This window comes from Ruditapes philippinarum, unplaced genomic scaffold (genome assembly GCF_026571515.1).
Source record: "Ruditapes philippinarum isolate M1 unplaced genomic scaffold, ASM2657151v2 ctg3263_1_1_1_1, whole genome shotgun sequence".
Lineage (NCBI taxonomy): Eukaryota > Metazoa > Mollusca > Bivalvia > Venerida > Veneridae > Ruditapes > Ruditapes philippinarum.
In genome coordinates this window covers 112,080-117,969 of record NW_026865274.1, presented here as the reverse complement: position 1 = coordinate 117,969, position 5,890 = coordinate 112,080, and the positions used below count along the sequence as shown (strand labels likewise).

At 30.4% G+C, this 5,890-nt stretch overlaps 1 non-coding gene across 1 annotated transcript; it reads right to left on the bottom strand.

The window, feature by feature from the left end:
• Nucleotides 1-4,337: 4,337 nt before the first annotated feature.
• On the bottom strand, nt 4,338-4,410 carry Trnav-cac (transfer RNA valine (anticodon CAC)). Its single transcript has one exon. It is a non-coding gene; the product is annotated as a tRNA-Val (tRNA).
• Between the last annotated feature and the right edge of the window lie 1,480 nt (nt 4,411-5,890).

Here is a 5,890-nt window from a genome sequence, read left to right as displayed (position 1 = left end):
AGGAAAAAAAAATAACCAAATAACAATACAATATAGAAACCCTACTGACTTGCTCTCGTTAACTTCTGATAGTACTGGTTGATGAAAATATATTTCTAAAGATATTTGTTTTCTTTAATTCTTAATAGATGTAAAAACGACTCTGTCAATTTTAATTGTATTTTTTTCTTAAGGTATTAGGACCCTAATGGGCACTATCAGGAACTAAAAAATTGACATCATAAGTCAGATGTATACCTTAAAGTACACCTGTATGCAAAATTTAAACAAAGTTTACCGTACGGAAATCAAGTTATGACCATTTTTCTGAACTCAAGCTAGGATGTTATGAGGGCCCTTTTTTAGGAAGTAGGAACCTTTAAATAATCTGCAATAACATTCTAATGAAAACTGTTTTCCCATTAATTTTTGGTAAGAAACAAATAGTACCATTCAGCTAACAATCCAAATAAGCAAAATTATGGTTTCTGCTTAAAATTTATGAAATCTGTATAAAAATGTTACCCTACCCCACCCATTTTTACCACGTGTCTGACCATTTTTCTACTAAGGGAGCCTAATTAAAAAAATTCTTAAAATTTACCCAAATGATTGCTTGTTTTCAAAGTTTCCCTAAATTTTTAAAAAAGTATATTAGTTGATCTTGTAAAATATGAAATACTTTTACAGTCTAGTTTTGATTATATTAAACTTTGAAAATATCAGGTACCATATTCATTACTAGATTTAGCATAATTTAGCCAATAAATACCTATATAAATTAAAAACTCCAAATTAAACACTTTTTTCTTTCCAAATGGTACATGAGAGATACATAAATAATGTTAAAAGAAAAAAAAGTAAGAAAAAAAAAAGTTGACCCTTCTGGGGATTGAACCCATGGCCCTCATTTTCAATGTAGTTAACAGTATTTCTAGCCTATTTGAATACTCTTCAAAGCGGAGGTAATGCATTAGGGTGCTAATACCTTAATTAATTTTTGTTAAATGCATATAAAAAAATGATGAACCACCTGCATGCCGGAATGACCACCTGCAAATCCAGTGGTCCGGCTTAGCACCTGTCAAAACGTTAGTGTCGAGGCCTGTAATTAAAATGCATAAACGATCTGTCTTAAATTATTATGTATTATGTGCTGTTGCATTGGTCACATGGGTAGAATCTTAACGGAAACAATCTAAGAGTTAAAATACAAACGTAAAACACTTTTTTTACTTCGCAAATGATTTTGCTTCTTTTGTTGTTTTTTCCCCGTAAGGTACAAAAGTAAGTTTTCTCTGTGTATATTGTTTTTTTTTTTCTCGTGGTGTATTAAAGATCGAATTGTTACCCGACAAAAACGAAAATAAACAATACTTCAGAAAAAAATTTATTTTTTATCATTTTTCTTTTTGACAGAAGTGAAACTATATTTTTTCCCGTTGCCAATCTGACTGACAAATTTTGATACTATAATATAAGTGATAAACATAATGAATGGAATTGTTTTATCTGATATACTCATTCAACTAATGTGTTGTTATACATTTAGGTTATGTTATTCTGTAACATGATACACTTTAAAACATTTTGTCTTATACGAGTATTTTACAGTACTATAATACCCAAATTTCAATCCCATTATGTCTCTGAAATGCTATTATTTTTATTTCTCAGAAAGTTTTATATTTTTGGTGTCAGTTCCCAAAACATGCTCATTACCATATAGATGAGTTATCTTTGCCCCTTTTGCTTTGTTGGCAATTGCTATAATTATAGTGAATAAGTATTTTGTATGGAAGTCAAATACTAATATTTTGTTTACAGTCTCTACCTTTCCGACACATTAATGCAAATTCAGCGCTATTTTCCCCAGATGTTAAACATCAATGCTCTTAATCCATTATTAGAACATTATTCAAGACATGTTTGGCATGTCTAAAGAATTTATTAAATATGGATTTTTGAGGCATAATGTGCCTTCAAATTATAAAGGAATAAACGAACAACATTTGGTTGCGACGGCAACTGATTGGAATCATCGTAAATAATTATTAACCGATAAAAAACGTTGGACTCAATATTTGTCCCTTGTATCCTATATTGCTGGTATATTTCTGAAAATCTTATATACTACTTATAACTTATAACTTTTAAGTCTTAAAGCAGCATGCCACCGATGAGCCAAAGTATGTCAATAAAATAAAAAAAATGTACATATATCTAAGAAAAAGTACTAATATTCAAGATTCAAGTAACAACTTTACATGTTTTGTGCGATTACTGACTAATTTTTCAGTATTTGTAACAATATTTCTACAGCTTTACTTACGCATACAGCGTTATTTTTTGCATATTGTAACATCTATTTGGTAATTTACGTGGGTTGCAAGTTACATTGATAATGTCTTAATTGCTTCTTAAATACATTTTCAAAAAATACTAGAAAAGATCATGAATCTGGAGGCATGCTGCTTTAACAGAACAATAAAACATGTACATTATCCTAAAATCATGTTAACAGGCTATGAAAATTGTTTTAATCACTCATATAGGTGTTTCAGGTTTAAAGGCCCATTATGCCTCAAACATGCTATCATTTTTATTTATCAAAAACTTTATTTTTGTATATCTTGTTACAGTTAAAAAAAATAGTTATTTGTCATATAGATGAATCTTTTACTTTCTTTGCACTGTTGTAATTTGGTATGATTACAGTGAATTGGTGTTTGTATAAAAGTCAAAATACTACTTTGTTTACATTTTACAACCATTATGACACGCAACTTCAGGTTCTGCGCTTTTTTCTTCAGTTTTAAGACATCTTGCATGCTCTAAATCCTTTTTTTTTAAATATTATTAACACATATTAAAAATTTCTAAACAATTGAAAAGAATATGGATTCCTTAGGCATAATGTCGCTTTAATTAAGACATATGCTATCTTTTATAAGATTTGTGTTTTTGTATAAGACAACGGTAGGCAAGTAAATAACTGATGTGTTTCTTGTAGGTTATTTATTACATGTCACACAAAAGTCATTAATTGAGTCAATGTGTAATTTCGCTTTACAGAAACCAAAGACATCGACAGGGAAAAATCGGCGCCGCTGTGGCAAAAGAAGCAACAACAAATAAACTATTTCTACAACGAGAATAAATAAATTGAAAAAAATACACATTGTTAAAAAGCATGTAATGTTTTTCATGTAATTATTCTTATGTTCTAATCTGATAAAAGGCTAGGGTCACTTTTGTTTAAATTTGTCCTAGAATATAAGTTGAATGTTAATTCTCATTCACACGGTCACTGTTTAACAGTTTAGGAGCTTAAGAAGTTTTGTATTTAATCTTTAAAGTTTTTTTCTGCTTTAGAAGATGTAAATTGTCCTGTCTCCATAGTAACGCTGCTTATTTAGTCAGAAATATATTAATATACACTTATTGACTAGTATCGCATCGGTCAATATGTCAACTGCCGGTGAATATCAAATCATATTCAATGGCACACTAGTCAATAATTGTTTAATAAGTAATTCAAGTTTGTACTTATCATTGCGGTGTAATTTTTAAATATAACAGCAAAGTAATTATATTTTAATCGAGAAATATACTATAAAGAACAAACGCAACAATTATTTTTTTAAAACACGCGTAATTAACAGTCTACGATATATGGTCATTGAATATGAGTCTCAACCTATTTTTAGACTTCAGCCAGTGAATATGATATTACACCAGTGAATATGATTCTATAAAAAAAAGTTCAGTTGATTTCTGTTTGGACCAATGAGATTGCAGCTATAATTAGATTATATAATAAAGTGCTATAAATGTTATCATATGAGATAAAATTTGAAAATTTAAATAGATAAATGTTTCATATGTTCTAGGGTTGAAACACATTTTATGTGCATTAATATCTGCATAAATAGAAGGAGGCATTCAAAGTCCGAGTACGCAGTTCTAGACATTTAGTCAGAGAATTTCTGCAGTAGTAATATATTGCATTGTGATATAAAATCAAAAACAAAAACAAAAACAAAAAACCAACAAAAATCAAATCAAACTATATTGATAACAGAAATAAATTATTCTTAAGATAGCTGAACAGAAAAACAAAATGAAAGAAATATGAAATCGGTGTTATAACAATTACTATGTTACACTTTTATCAGCTTTAAAGCCGGGGAAAAATAGAATTCTTACTCTTTTTTACATGTTTCTATGGTTGTTTTGCTGTTGTTTTAAAATGACAATCCTGTCCACACGTTCAGGAAAGATGTTGTTTCTTCACAAGAAAGAAACGTTTGATTTTTTACTTTTGTTGTATTTTTACAAAAAAAACTAGCAATGAATGGTTCCGCTGGGGCTCGAAACCAGGACCTCTCGCGTGTGAAGCGAGCGTGATAACCACTACACTACGGAACCGATTTACATATGGAAAAGAAAACGCATCAGTGGATAAAATCTAAAAATGGCACAGTTTATCTTCAAATAAAAATGTTTCAAAATTTTGGTTCCGCTGGGGCTCGAACCCAGGACCTCTCGCGTGTGAAGCGTTATGTATGCTGGTGTATCTGTGCTGCACTACAAGCTGAATACCAAACTACTAGCTTGAAATTCAAATATTATGAATGCTGATGTATTTGGTCTGAACTACAAGATGAATACCCAACTACTAGCTTGTAATTCAAATATTGTGTCTGCTGGTGTATTTGGTCCGAACTACTAGCTGAATACAAAACTACAAGCTTGTAATTCAAATATAACGTATGCTAGTGTATCTGGCCTAAACTTCAAGCTGAATACCCAACTACAAGTTTGTAATTCAAATATTATGTATGCTGGTGTATCTGGGCTGAACTACAATCTGAATATCCAACTACTAGCTTGTAATTCAAATATTATGTATGCTGGTGTATCTGTGCTGAACTACAAGCTGAATACCCAACTACAAGCTTGTAATTCAAATATTATGTATGCTGGTGTATCTGGGCTGAACTACAAGCTGAATATTCAACTACTAGCTTGTAATTCAAATATTGTGTATGCTAGTATATTTGGTCCGATCTACAAGCTGAATACCCAACTACAAGTTTGTAATTCAAATATTATGTATGCTGGTGTATCTGGGCTGAACTACAAGATGAATACCCAACTACTAGCTTGTAATTCAAATATTGTGTATGCTGGTGTATCTGGTCCGAACTACAAGCTGAATATCCAACTATTAGCTTGTAATTCAAAAATTGTGTATGCTGGTGTATCTGGGCTGAACTACAAGCTGAATACTCAACTACTAGCTTGTAATTCAAATATAACGTATGCTGGTGTGTTTGGTCCCAACTTTCCTATTTCAAACTGTTGGCTGCTCTTTTAAGATCACCAATTTTAAAGAAAAAAGCCTTTGCTGATTTGTGGCAACAAAAATGCTATCTCACTTAATATGTCCTCAGAAGTTAATACAGAAAAATAAACTTGATATTCAGGAGGTTTCGCTTTTATTCTTTTTTGCATAATTTGAACATGGTTAACCAGAATATATTTGTATATGGACAACAATGTTAAATATACAATACAATTTTTGCATGCATGACTAAATATATTACCAGTATGATATTAAATTTTCGATCTTCTTTTGTGTCCGCTGCATGACTCGTTTTCCCTTTGAAGGATTTTCAAACCACTTGTTTCAAATGTTCAGCACATGACCATGCTATACAAGGCATAACAGATAACAATATTGATAAAATTGAAACTTGTTTTACCATAAAAATTTGTTGATCACATATATTTCCTAAAACATTTTTTGCATGTATGAATCAATTATGATATAAAGTTTGAAACAGCACTGTTTTCCTATATTGTGTTAGTTTATTCATAAAATATCCAAATATTTCTTTTACTT